The 14,676-nt window shown below is 47.6% G+C and overlaps 1 protein-coding gene across 2 annotated transcripts in view; it reads left to right on the top strand.

The window, feature by feature from the left end:
* The first annotated feature begins 259 nt into the window (after positions 1–259).
* Positions 260–14,676, top strand: part of CGN (cingulin) — a 66,850-nt gene continuing 52,433 nt past the window's right edge. The window contains exon 1 of one of the 2 annotated variants that reach the window (XM_082202056.1): positions 260–359. The gene's annotated coding sequence lies outside the window, so the exon portion shown is untranslated. Of the gene's footprint in view, positions 360–11,899; positions 11,922–14,676 lie in introns of those variants that run through there. The other variant, XM_082202058.1, reaches the window with a different exon arrangement.

Here is a 14,676-nt window from a genome sequence, read left to right as displayed (position 1 = left end):
GCTAAGGGCTCCTTCCAGCCCCGCCCCCTCGCCCGAAACTCGGCCGCCATTTTTTATCCTCCGCCCCGCTCCATTCCCGCCTGATGACGTGCGGGCGCTTATGCCACGCCCACCGCGCTCGTGGAAGGGGAGAAAGCAGAGCGGGGGGGCGAAGCGGAGGAGGAGGGGGCGTGGTCTCCCGGGGAGGGCGGGGCGAGCGAAGGGGCCGGGCCTCCCGGAGCGCCGGAGCCAATGGGAAGCGGCGTGGGCGTGGCCCCGGCGCCTGGCTCAGGTAACAGGTTGCGCCCGCCCGGGCAGAGGCGCAGAAGGTGTGAGCGGCGAGCGGGGCAGGTGGGGGCGGCCGAGGAGGAACCAGGCGGGTGAGTAGGGGGCTGGAAACCCCCCTTTTTGCGCGTGAATAATGCTCTCTCCTGCCCTTCCCACCCTCCTTTTGAAAGCAGCGGTCCCAGCCGTGCGCCCCACCCCATTTCCTTTTATGGGTATCGCCCCCCACCCCAGTTTCTGCCCTGCCCCAGTTCACTGTCCCCAAGCGAGGACGGCTCTTTCCCCCCCGCCCAGCCGCTGCTTTTATTTGTGGGAGGGGGTGGTTGGGGTGCTGGACCACCGCTTTCTCATTTCCCCCCTCCACCTTAGCTACTGTATCTCCTTTCAGTCCCGGGGGTGTTTGTGGATTATTAATTATTATTATTAATTGTTATAAACCCTCCTGCTTCCAGCTGCTATTGGTGTCACCCCTCCCTGCCGCCTTTTAAAGAATTACTGTGTTTCCTTGGAAAGAAATCCTCTATCTCTTTCTCTTGGCCCAACTGCACTCTGTTTTGGGTTTGTACTCCTCTTCAACTTTTTCAGAGCCAGGACCCCCTTTTAAAACCCAAACGTGCATTGGATTGACCCAGGAATCGCTAGTGGCTCCAGATCCTGCTGGTTGAAGACCAGTGCTCTGGAGACCATGCCTGCCCACCCTCTCCAGTCCTCAGGGGACACTGCCTGACCGCCCCCCCCCAATTTATGTACCTACCTAACACTGATTTTTATCACTGGGATTTCTGGGTTGCAGCCAACTAAGTTCCAGTTTGACCCATTAGAATTCATCGACTTGCGTTAGTCACAGGGGTGGATGGACTTTGGTAATCTGGTGCCTGAAGCAAGGGCAAATTTGATGCCCGCCTCTAAATATTTCTTATTTTCACAGTAATTCTTTTTTTATGTATTATTGTTTTGCGCCCCCTTGGCTCTGCGCCCTGCGCAGGGGAAGCATCCGCGTTGCCCCAAATCTGGCACTGTTAGTTAATTTCTAGAGTGGAACTAACATTGAATACAATCCTCTTGGTGCTGTTTCTGGTTTTATACTCCCACCATCTAGGGGTGTGGCACACCATTTGTGATAAATACTTCCTGTGTGTACACACATACACACACAGTGAGTTTATGGTCACTGTTCCTGCCCCAGTGAATGCCCCCATAATCTGTCACAGCCTGGCACTTTCTCTCTCTCTCTCTCTCTCTCTCACACACACACACACACACAAAACACAATTGTAATCCTGATTTTTCTGCCCTGTGCACACTGAATTCCCCCTACAGCTACACCCCACACCTGGAATTTTGCTCCCCCTTGTCTCAAATCCCTCCTCCCCTTCCAAGATTGCTGTCCCAGGGTGGGGCTGTGCTTCCTCTATCTTCCATTCTGGCTATATTTTCCCATAGTGGAATACCTTTAAAATCGCCAACTGAGATAACTCTGGGGAGGACTGCTTTGTTGGCATACTGCTTTCTGAATTGTGTGGACTCTTTGTGGAGCTGACTAGCGAGAGCCGGCAGAAATTCCAGGAGCCTAAATGTTGATGCCTGGTTCTGGCGCCTGGGAACTTTGAAATCTTTGCTCGGTTTCCTTCCACGTAAAGTGGGAATAGGGATTGGAAGTGTTCCTTTACATTCTTTGGGATTTGCACCATGTTATTCCATCACATCTTGCGTCAACGTAGCTCTGTTTGCCTGATGTGTTAGTGCAGGATAGCAGGAAAGGAGGTGGTGTTTTCTGCTGTCGTAACTATAAACGAACCCAGAAGGGCTGGAGAAGGTTTTAAGTTAGATGCACCTTCAGAATACCATGGGAGGAACCCACTAGTGGGTTTTCTCTGGTGTAAATCAGGATTGCACTGGGTGCCACAAACCTCATGCGTGAAAGCCGCTCTGAGGCTGCCCTCTTGGTGTACACAAGATGCCAGTCAAAAGCCGTATCTTAGCCCGTCATTCCTTTTGAAATACTGTATTCTGCTGCAGCTTTGATCCAAATTGAGGAAAAAGAATAACCTAGCTGTTTTTTAAAGCTGGTAGTGTATATTCAGCCAAAAAGGGACTTTGATCCTGGAAGGGAGTCTGTTTGTGTTAGCTAATGCTTCAAACTTTGAGCAGTTTTGGGGATGGTTTATTTTGATGCGATGTGTATGGCATTGGTGACTGATGGCTCCAAAAACCACCAACTCAGGATAAAATCCTCCTTTTATTAGCTCTCTGGTCATTGCACTGTTTTACTGCAAGGGATGCTTTGATTGTGAAGGCAGGCCTCTCTCTCTCTTTTTCTTGCTCCAAGCTTGCTCTTCAATAAATAACCTCCTGTTAATGTTCCCTTGTGTGTAAACTAAAGGGTTGCCTTTTTAGAGTCACATTGGTGTTGGTAATTGCTATAAGGTAGGAGGCGCAAAATGAGTACTGTAAAACTAGATCAGGCTTCCTCAACCTTGGCCTACAACTCCCATGATCCCTAGCTAGCAGGACCAGTGGTCAGGGATGATAGGAATTGTAGTCTGGACCAGTGGTCAGGGATGATAGGAATTGTAGTCTCAAAACATCTGGAGGGCCGAGTTTGAGGAAGCCTGAACTAGATGAGAGAGATGTGTGCAAACCTGTGAGCATCACAGAACTCTTTGGGTGGAAGGGAAGAGTAACAGACTGATGCATTTATGCGCATAAACCACAGTAGCACAGAGGCCTGAAACAAAATGAATTAATCCAGCACCCCACTTTCCACAGTGACTAGAAAGAGGGCCACAAAATCCCCACCCCCCAATTGCCTGACTTGCAGCATCTAGTTTTCAGAGGTAGTGTGTCTTGGAAGATGGCGGTGCCATTCCCAAGCGTTATATGGCTACTGAGAACGGGAGAGTTTTGCTAGATTAGATCAGGGTGTCCAAGTTATGGCAATCAGAGGTATACTGTGTCCAAACATGGAGGCTCTATTTAGACTTATCTTCCATTAATTTGCCTCTCTCTTGGGAGGTTTCCTGCCTGGCTTTGTAATAACCCCTGATTGCAAGCTCCAAATCCCTCTTCTGTTATTATGATGATTATTATTAATTTGTCGCAGCATTTATATCCTGCTTTTTCTCCAGGGATCTAAAGATGATTAACATAGTTCTGCCCTCCATCTCCATTTTATCCTTACAATAGCCCTGTGAGGTCGGTTAGACTGAAATGCAGAGACTTGGCCCAAGGCCCCCCAGCGTGCTTTATAGCTGAATAAGGGGATTTGAACCCTGGTTTCCCAGGTCCTAGTCCAACACTCCTAATCACCGCACCTGGGAGATCAGGATTCGAATCGCCCACCCACAGTCTCTTAGCTTAATCCGTTGGGTCTGCAGAAACCTACCTAGAAGGGTTGCTGAGAGGATAAAACCGGGAGATCCTTTGAGGAAAGGCTCAAGATACATAAAATGAATAAAACAACTTTCTTCCTATCCAAGAAGCAGGAAAGGGTTCTTTAAAAAAAACACAACCCCACAGTTAAAGGCAAAGCTGGTGTTGTTCCTTTGCCCTGGGGAGGAAGGGATTAAAAGAGGCCTTTGACTACTTGACCTTTTGGAATGCGAAGGAATCCTATTATAAATGGCTTTGAGGTGGGGCTGGAGGAAGGAAGTGACCCCAGCTATATCAGCAATGCAAAGATTTGCTCCCTCTCTCTCAAAGGATAGGGAACCTGATGCCCTCAAGGTGTTGCCGAACTCTCATTCCTGGCCATTTGGCTGTGCTGGAGATTTGGAATCCCAACAACATTATACAGTGGTGCCCCGCAAGACGAATGCCTCGCAAGACGGAAAACTCGCTAGACGAAAGAGTTTTCCGTTTTGGAGGTGCTTCGCAAAACGAATCTCCTATGGGCTTGCTTCGCAAGACGACAATGTCTTGCGAGTTCCTGCGGGGGTTTTTTCCTCCCCCCCTTTTTCTAAGCCGCTAAGCCGCTTATCAGCTGATCCGATAAGCCGCTAATAGCGCTAATCCGCTAAGCCGTCAATGGGCTTGCTTCGCAAGACGAAAAAACCGCTAGACAAAGAGAATCACGGAACGGATTCTTTTCGTCTTGCAAGGCACCACTGTATATTGTTATTACATTCATAGGTACACCACATTTTCTCAAGGTGCTCCTCCTCCCCATTTCATCCTCAGCGACAACCCTTTGAGGTGCGTTAGGCTAAGAGATTCGTGACTGGCCCAAGGGCACCCAGTGGCTGCGTGGGGATTCGAACCCTGGTCTCCCAGGTCATAGTCCAACACTCTAGCCATTTGTACCACTGGCTCTGGTACAAATGGCAGGCCTCAGGTTGCCTGGTATATAGAGCAAAACTTTGCATTGCTGATAGATGGGAGTCATTTTCTCTCTCTGTCCCGCCCCCCCTGCTTTTTCTAACTGGCAACAACCCCCCTCACCAGGAAGCCCCTCTGTTGCGAAATCCTGTTGTGGTCATCTCCCCCCCCCTCCACCTTGTCCCACTCCCAAATTTGCAAAAAATTAACTGGCTTTTGATTTGGAACAGTTTAGGAAAGTTACAGTGAAATAAGATTTCAGCCTTAAACTGCTATCCTAGGCACACATACAGTCAACATTATTGGGGCTTACTTCTGAGTAAGGATGTGTAGGGTCAAGCTCTCTCTCACTCACGCTCGCACACATGCGCGTGCACACACACAGAAAGTGAACTACACACTTGCATTGAAATTGACAATTGCTTTCCCGTAAAACTGCCCCTTCTTACAATTAAAATTTAGAATGACCGTCTTGGTGCGATACATCTTTGCATTGAAAAACACAGCTGCTTTTGTGAAATCTATCCAGTGGAACCTTGGTTTCTGAACTTCATCCGCTCAGGGAGTCTGTTCAATTCCTGAAACAGTTTGGGAACCAAAGCGCAGCTTCTGATACAAGTCTGCTACTTTTTTCTGGGGGTGCTGAAGAGTACACAGTACTGGCAATTTTTTTCCCTAGGCAATAAGCACCGCATAAGAGCTCCTGAATTCAGTAAGGCTTCCTTCCAGTAGGGTTAGGATTGCTGCCTTCGTTCCAAAGTGACTGCAAAATTCGTCTTTTCTCCGATTTTTGTATGTGCTTGTAGGGATTACCACCACCATCCTCTCTCTCCAGGTATTCAGTTTGAGGTTTCCTCTTACACCTTCAGGGAGTACGTCCTCCTCTCTCCCTTCCATCGCCTGATTGAAACTAGAGTAAAGGCTGAAATTCTAGTTTTCCCCATGAATGGAGAACAATATCCCAGTGTCTGGGGCTTCTGCCTTTAAGTTGCTGGGAGTTGCGGTTTTTCCGCACCCATCTGGGAGACCTCATTGCTTAATTGGCTATTTCTGCAAAGAATTTGCCCATTGTCAAATCCTGTTTGGATAAAGTAAGCGGGGGCGGGGGGTGGACTTAGATCTAGCTAAACCGCTGACCTTTTTTCTTTTCCCTTTTTGAATAAAATAAATAAATCCACAAGGGCCAGCCCCCTGGAGATTTCGGCTTCAGCAGGAGCCGCTGTCAAAGGTCAGCGGCCGAGAGGGCAAACGAAGGGCGATCGATATCAATTCTTGCCCTGCTGAGAGGAAGGGTTTCTAAAAATATATAAAAACGAACTAACGTGGCTAGCGAGTTCAAGTTTCTAGGCTTTGTGGCGTTAAAGAAACAGCCCCCTCCGGATCCAGAATCCTAAAATCCTGATGGAATCTTTTATATTAATGTCCTGACACATCACTGGTTTGCTAGATGAGATGGCATGGGGCTGTTCTGTGGGGAATGCAAGTCCAAAGTGTCTATACCACCACCTTAGGCATCTTGTATGAGTCATACAATTGGCACACACTCCTTTTAACAAGAGAGGCTGCGGAAACCTAGCCAGATGAGCGAGCTATAAATAATAAATTATTATAATAATAATATTATTACAGTGGAAGCTCGGGTTGTGAACGTGATCCATGCGGGATGCACATTCACAACCTGCAGCGTTCGCAACCTGCAACGGTGTGTCTGCGCACATGCGAGTTGCGAGTCGATGCTTCTGTGCATGTGCAAAGTGCAATTTAGTGCTTCTGCACATGTGCGACCGCCGAAACCCGGAAGTAACCCGTTCCAGTAATTCCAGGTTTCGGCGGTCCGTAACCCGAGGTATGACTGTATTATTAAATGAAAGCTTGGTATGAATGTTGTGCCTCATGCCTATGGTGTACGTATAATAATGATAAAAATTAATAATTTATTATTTATACCCCGCCCATCTGGCTGGGTTTCCCCAGCCACTCTGCGCAGCTTCCAACAGAATATTAAAATACAATAATCTATTAAACATTAAAAGCTTCCCTAAAGAGGGCTGCCTTCAGATGTATTCTAAAAGTCTGGTAGTTGTTCTTCTCTTTGACATCTGATGGGAGGACGTTCCACAAGGCGGGCGCCACCACCAAGAAGGCCCTCTGCCTGGTTCCCTGTAACTTCGCTTCTTGCAATGAGGGAACCGCCAGAAGGCCCTCGGAGCTGGACCCCAGTGTCTGGGCACACATAGATTGGCAGATAGTCCAATCCCTGGCATACCCACAAGGGACTGGAAAAGATTCCATGCCTGAGACCCTGGAGAGCTGCTGCCAGTCCGTGTAGGCAATACTGACCTAGATGGACCCGTTTTCTGACTCCGTAAAAGGCAGCTGCTACTTGCATCCCTGTATGTAGCATCTATGATTTTTTCCTGTACACATCGTAGAGAATATGTCTGATCATTATGTGAGATTGCATCCCTCCTGGGGCATCTCCAAAACCACTTGCTAAAGACAAGAGCCCCTGTGTGCATCTATCTTGGTGAGTTTATGTTGTTAATCTCTTTGGTGTCAGGCTTGAGCGCTGGCATGAGCTGAACCCTGCACCTCCCTTCTGTAATGCGATGCCCTTAAAATTTTAATGTTCCAACTCTCAAGTGGCAGTTTCCACGGCAGGAGATGATAACCTGAGCCCTTTGCGAGTTGTCGAAAATCTGAATAATTCCACTGTTCGCCTGCAACCTTGAGTGACGGGTCTGGTCCTTCTGGTTAAGGGCGGTGTCCGAATGTCATACTTTCAGGGTGTCGCCAGCTGAAAAGTTTAGCCACCTGTCGAGAAATGGAGAGGTGATCGAATTGAGGTCACCTGCTGGTCTTTGCGTTGACCTTGTCACAGATGCGTCATTTGAGAAACCTTGTCCCTGTCACAAAAGTCCACCTCCGCAAACACCCCTGGTTTAAAATATACCCATTTCACAGATCGGAAGGCAGTGGCACCCAGGGACTGGCATATCCCTGTCTCTGATAATAAAAACGCTGTCCTTATTTCACCTCTGGGGAAGGTATTCGGGGTTACTGCCCTAAAAATAAAATAAAATGTAAAGTTCGCTCATGGTTGCTAGATTTTCCTGATACTTTCCTTGATTTAAATCTCTTGAGCAGAGTTTGGCTGCATCATCGTGTAAGTGTGTGTACATCTGAGGAAAATATTCAGAACACACCTCCCTTTCCAGATAGCACATTTCGAAGGTTCTGTCATAATCACAGCCAGATTTGTAATGTTCTTCACCCCCTGACAAGGCAACCCTATCCATTATCTACTCGGAAGCAAGCCCCACTGAGTTCAATGGGACTTGCTCCCAGGTAAGCCTAGGATCGCAACCTCAGGATTGGTTGCCAAGTTCTCGAGATCCTGGTGGAAAAAAATTCCCTTTTATACTGGCTTCACAGTCCAGTGTTTTGGCAAAGAAACTGACTTTTATTTTCTTCCCAAACTAATTTCACCCCCTTTCCCTTATCCTACTCCAACCTGTTAAGCTGGTTTTTTGCTCCTGTCCCCCACCAGGTTCAGGTTTCTGTTGGAAGAAAGTATTTAAAAAGTCCTCTGTATGTGGTTAAAAAAACACAACTTGGCTGCTGTTCCTGTCTCCAGGTTGGAACAGTGTGTGACCACAAAATGGTGGGTGGTTTTTTAAAAAAGAATTGTTGGTGGTTAAATTATATTATACTTTATTTTAATATTTGCATATCCTCACCTGTTGCAAGGAGCCCTGAGTCTTTTTTTTATGGAAAGAGGCTTTAAATAAATTTAATAATACTGAAACTTAACTACAGAATTTCCCACTCTTCCATTTTCGCCCAGAAACCTCCCCCAGCCGCAAATTTGAAATTAAATAGCTTCAGCCTCCCCCGCAAGGTGGTTGTGATGAGAAAGCTACTCCCTCCACCAACCTGAGTGGCTTTCGAAGGGGTGTAGGCGCTGGTTTTTGGCCATGTTGGCAGCTGGTCCCAGACCAGGAAGCTGGGGTTTAGAACGCCCTTTTCCCGGGGGTCAAAGCTCACCTCCTTCCCCCCATTGAAAGCCTCACCTTTGCAAGACGCTCTTAATTGTCGGCTGGGATATTTTGGAGCGGGCGGGGAAGGAGTGATTTTTTTAAATGCTTTGATGGCACACACACTGATGAACGCTTCAGGGGCATCCGAAAAAGCAGGGAGCAATTTCTATGCATTGTTAGTTTCTCATTGGGGAGCGTGGCTTATGATTAACGACGCTCGGGGGGTTTTGTTCTTTTTTTGCTTCCCTTGCCTGCGGAAGGATAAAACCTGAAATGCACGCCCAGGACATCATCCTAAGCCAAGGCGGGGAACTGTTTTCAGGCTGAAGGGCTGCATTTTGGGTGGCCATGTAGGTGGGGCTCTTAACTCCTGGTTTGGGATCCCCCCCCAAAAAAATACCTGAGTTCAGTGAGCCGCTGGGGATCCAGGTCGGGTCTGCACCAGACATCGGAAGCCCACCCAACACACATTTAAAGCCCGTGACTCCCTTCCCCGAAGAATCGTATGAAGAGGCAAAACCGAAATTAAATGACTTTAGCCAACATTGCAAGGTTGCTGTGGGGGTGTTGTAGAAGGAAACTAGGAAATGTAGTGCTGCGAGGGGGGAACTACAGATCCCAGGACACACTGGGGGAACCCATGTGCTTTAATTACGATAATCTTTATTGTCACTGTCCCATACAGAACAACGAAATTTACATCAGACATTCAGAAACCAACAAGCCTGCCATCCCAGCTATCCCAACCTAAAAAGCCCCCTAAAAACTCTGATACCCCGTAATTAAATACAATACACTCCCATAGAGACGAGACCTTGTTGTTGTTTAGTCATGCCCGATTCTTCATGACCCCCTGGACCAGAGCACGCCAGGCCCTCCTGTCTTCCACTGCCTCCCGCAGTTTGGTCAAACTCATGCTGGTAGCTTCGAGAACACTGTCCCACCATCTCGTCCTCTGTCGTCCCCTTCTCCTTGCGCCCTCCATCTTTCCCAACATCAGGGTCTTTTCCAGGGAGTCTTCTCTTCTCATGGGGTGGCCAAAGTCTTGGAGCCTCAGCTTCAGGATCTGTCCTTCCAGTGAGCACTCAGGGCTGATTTCCTTCAGAATGGAGAGGTTTGATCTTCTTGCAGTCCATGGGACTCTCAAGAGTCTCCTCCAGCACCAGAATTCAAAAGCATCCATTCTTTGGAGGTCCAGCTCTCACTTCCATACATCACTACTGGGAATACCATAGCTTTAACTATACAGACCTTTGTTGGCAAGGTGATTTCTCTGCTTTTTCAGATGCTGTCTAGGTTTGTCATTGCTTTTCTCCCAAGAAGCAGGCGTCTTTTAATTTCGTGGCTGATGTCACCATCTGCAGTGATCTGCAGAGACTACCTTACACTGCGTTTAAAACCAAAATCGCATTTGGATAAAAACTGTTTCTCAGGCAGCTAGTCCTAGTCTTTCTAACCCTGCACCTTCTTCCAGAAAGCAGAAGCTGAAAGAGATCATTTCCAGGCTGCGCGCTATCCTGCGCTATCTCTGCAGCTTTCTTATGGCACCTGGAAGCGTAGATTTGATCCAAGGTGGGAAGAGTGCACCCAATTATTCTCTCCGCTGTCTTTACAACCCTGGACAACATTGTTTTTCCCCTGACAATGGTATGATGTGAACTTGTCCCCATCCCCATCTTGGGCAAGCACTAGGCCAGGGGTCAGCAACCTTTTTCAGCCGTGGGCTGATCATGTGGTGGGCTGGACTATATTTTGAAGAAGGAAAAAATGAACAAATTCCTATGCCCCACAAATAACCCAGAGATGCATTTTAAATTTAAATTAGCATCTAGATCAAGGGAAGTAATAGTGCCACTGTATTCTGCTCTGGTCAGACCTCACCTGGAGTACTGTGTCCAGTTCTGGGCACCACGGTTCAAGAAGGACACTGACAAACTGGAACGTGTCCAGAGGAGGGCAACCAAAATGGTCAAAGGCCTGGAAACGATGCCTTATGAGGAACGGCTAAGGGAGCTGGGCATGTTTAGCCTGGAGAAGAGGAGGTTAAGGGGTGATATGATAGCCATGTTCCAATATATAAAAGGATGTCACATAGAGGAGGGAGAAAGGTTGTTTTCTGCTGCTCCGGAGAAGCGGACACGGAGCAATGGATCCAAACTACAAGAAAGAAGATTCCACCTAAACATTAGGAAGAACTTCCTGACAGTAAGAGCTGTTCGACAGTGGAATTTGCTGCCCAGGAGTGTGGTGGAGTCTCCTACTTTGGAGGTCTTTAAGCAGAGGCTTGACAACCATATGTCAGGAGTGCTCTGATGGTGTTTCCTGCTTGGCAGGGGGTTGGACTCGATGGCCCTGGTGGTCTCTTCCAACTCTATGATTCTGTGAAATAAAAGCACACATTCCCCTCATGTAAAAACACACTGATTCCTGGACCGTCCGTGGGCCGGATTGAGAAGGCGACTGGGCCACATCTGGCCCCCGGGGCTTAGGTTGCCTACCCCTGCGCTAGGCAGTCTCCTAGTTCAAGGGACAGGTTCCAGCCAGGTAAAGTCACCTGAGGAACCTGCGGAGGAGCATGGCCTGAGGAGGACAGTTGTGATGTTGCCTGAGTCGAGTTAGAGAGGTCTGAGGTGCCTTGCTCCTTCCTAAACTCTTCTGCTGGGAAATGGCTACTGCTGACCCTTGTGGAAGGGAGTTCCGCAGTTTAACCACGTGCTCTGTGCCAAAGTACTTTCCTCTCTCTGCCCTGAATCTTCCCTCAGTCTTCAGATCCTGTGCCTGGAAAAAGCGAGAGCGACTGCAGGCCCTTCTCCTCCCCGTGTGGCAAGGACGTTCCTGCCGTCCCGATCGCTGCTATTTACCCGGGACGGCGAGTCCTTGCGCAACAGGTGAAGGGCTGCTCTCATGCCTCTGGAATTCCATTCCTCCTGCTGCACCTGCAAGGACAGATCGATGATGCAAGCCCGAGGTGTGGCGGTTTCAGGTTGCTCCCTGAACCTGCCAGCCTAAAAACCAGCAAACGAAAAAACACACACGCTGCAAAAGCCCGTCTGAATAATAGAGTTTGGGGAAGGCTGGAACGATGGTTGCCGGACCTGTGGCTGGGAGTTCCACAGGGCAGAGCCTGTGTGGAGAGAGCGGGTGTGCGGTAGTCGTTAAGGGTGTCGGACTTAGACCCAGGAGGAGACCAAGGTTCGAATCCTACTTGGCAACATCACTTTGGGCCGCTGCTTATATCTCAGCCTAACCTGTTGTGAAGATTAAACGGAGGAGGGTGTGCTGCCTTGAATTGCTTTTGAGGTAGGGTGGGGAAACAGGCGGTGTTTTATTTTATTTTTGAATTTGCATTTTATTTATTTGTTGACATTCTTATATTACATCGGTAAACGTTGTCCTATTCCATTACAGGACTTGCTGTAATATAATTTCCAACATGTATACAAAAATTATATACAAATTTTATATACCTAGAAAGAAAATGAAACAAAAAAGAGCAAAGAGAAAAACCAAAAACAATTCCCCCCCAAATCATATACATACCAACACACTAGACTTCCTGTCTATCTCGTCGTATATTCCTTTTTTACAAATGAATGTACTCTTATTATTGTATATTGCTTTACATTTTATCTAATACATTCTTATATCAATATGTGCACTTAGTCGGGAACAGGCGGGATATAAATGCAGTAATAAAATAGAAAATAAAGGCTCAGTCCCTAGTGAAGGTTGCTCAAATCTTAGGGGCCTGTGGGCGACTGTATTAATTGCCCCATCAGATAATAAAATATAATAATTTATTATTTATACCTGGCCCATCTGGCTGAGTCTCCCTTCTTTGTCATTATCTTTGTCATAAGAAATAATCGTGTTGTGTTTGGCGTGTGTGTCCCCCGTGGGCCCAGCGGCTTTTAGTAGCGATGGCTCAATGGACCCTCCATGTTCAGGAGCACATAGCTAAGAACACCAGGTTCTGGCAGGGAGCCAGAGGAGGGCTGTACGTTGCCTTCCTGCCCTGCTCATGGTTTCCCGAATGGCCTCTGTGGGGAGCTGGACTAGACAGACCTTTCTGTAGAATCATAGACTTGTGGAGCTGGAAGGGACCCCAGGGGTCATCTAGTCCAACCCCAGAAATCTCAACTAAAGCATCCCTGGCAGATGGCCATCCAACCTCTGCTTAAAAACCACCACGAAAGGAGCGTCCACAAGCTTCCGAGGGAGTTTGTTCTGCTGTCTCAACAGCTCAGGTTCTTGGTTTTAAGTCAAAATCTCATTTCTTGCCATTTAGAACTGTTAGTTCCCGTCCTGCCGACTCGGAAAACAAACTTGCTCTAGCTACAGATGTTCAAAGATGACTGCTCCCTCTTTTCTTCCGTAGGCTGAATTCAGGCCTCTCGTCTTAAATCCTTACGACTGATTTTCCTTTTTAAAAAAGAAATATGTAATATTTTATTAAGCTTGTTTGTTGTTGTTTAGTTGTTTAGTCGTGTCCGCCTCTTCGTGACCTCTGGACCAGAGCACGCCAGGCACTCCTGTCTTCCACTGCCTCCCGCAGTTTGGTCAAACTCATGCTGGTAGCTTCGAGAATACTGTCCCACCATCTCGTCCTCTGTCGTCCCCTTCTCCTTGCGCCCTCCATCTTTCCCAACATCAGGGTCTTTTCCAGGGAGTCTTCTCTTCTCATCAGGTGGCCAAAGTCTTGGAGCCTCAGCTTCAGGATCTGTCCTTCCAGTGAGCACTCAGGGCTGATTTCCTTCAGAATGGATAGATTTGATCTTCTTGCAGTCCACGGGACTCTCAAGAGTCTCCTCCAGCACCAGAATTCGAAAGCATCCATTCTTTGGCGATCAGCCTTCTTTATGGTCCAGCTCTCACTTCCATACATCACTACTGGGAAATTATTAAGCTTAAGAATAGACAATACAGTACATTACATCCACTACAGTCATACCTCTTGTTACGTTTGCTTCAGGTTAAATCTTTTCAGGTTGCGTCCCACGGCAACCTGGAAGTACTGGAAAGGGTTACTTCCGGGTCTTGCTGCTCGCGAATGCACAGGTGCTCAAAATGACATCACATGCATGCGCAGAAGCAGCGAATCGCGACCTGCACACGTGCAGACACAGGTTGTGTTCTGCTCACGTTGCGAACGGGGCTCCGGAACAGATCCTGTTCACAACCAGTGGTACCGCTGTACATACAATACATAATTTACCTATATACATACCCAATGTGAATATACCCAAGTGTTTGACTTCCAACTGTTCACATTGTGCTATTTTACATTTTGGTGGTCTATACGCATTTCATTTTTATTATTTTGGTTTCCACTTTTTTCCTCTATACAAATTTTTACTATATATTCTTCTATTTTCTAGATTCCTTCTATATCTCTCAGGAGATTTGTCTTGTCCGTGTGGTTTTTAAGATATTTATTGAAAACCACTGATTTTCCAATATTCTTCTACAGCGCAGTCCCGCTAAGGCTTCTGGCTGGCATTGGGAAGAGGAAATTTTTAAGCCTCTCCCACTCAACATCCCCCCCCCCCAGCAAATTTTCCCCTTCCCACCCGAGAAAAATGGGGTGTGCTTTTTCCCCATCTATTGCATCGCATCGGAGAACCGTACTCCGCGTATCGTGAACTCTGCTGGAGAGGTTATGCTCCTCTGCGCAAATCTTGTTGCGCTAATGATCTAGAGAGGATTGAAATAATGAGCTGTAGATTATGGGATTGGTCAGGCATCTGTATATATTTCTTCCCCAGGAGGGGGCTGGTTTCCTAGGCTCTGAGCTCCGGGGAATTTCTGGTGGCAGACGATGTGCTGTGATCCCCCCCCCCACAGGCGCATATCTGCCACGGCATGTGCAAAGATTTCATTAGGCTTCGCTGTCTTTGCAGGAAATCCCTGGCATTTTCAAGGGGCTGAACTATATGACATTTTGAGGTCCCTTTGGGCACCAGAATTCTATGGTTGTTCGATTCAGGGAGGCGGACATCCAGAGAAGTTTTGATCTGCTTTATTATTTTTCCCATTGCTGGGAAACTGATAGAAA

This window comes from Podarcis vaucheri (assembly GCF_965113315.1).
Source record: "Podarcis vaucheri genome assembly, chromosome: 16".
NCBI classification, from domain to species: Eukaryota; Metazoa; Chordata; class Lepidosauria; order Squamata; family Lacertidae; genus Podarcis; species Podarcis vaucheri.
This window is presented reverse-complemented; position numbering and strand designations above follow the sequence as displayed.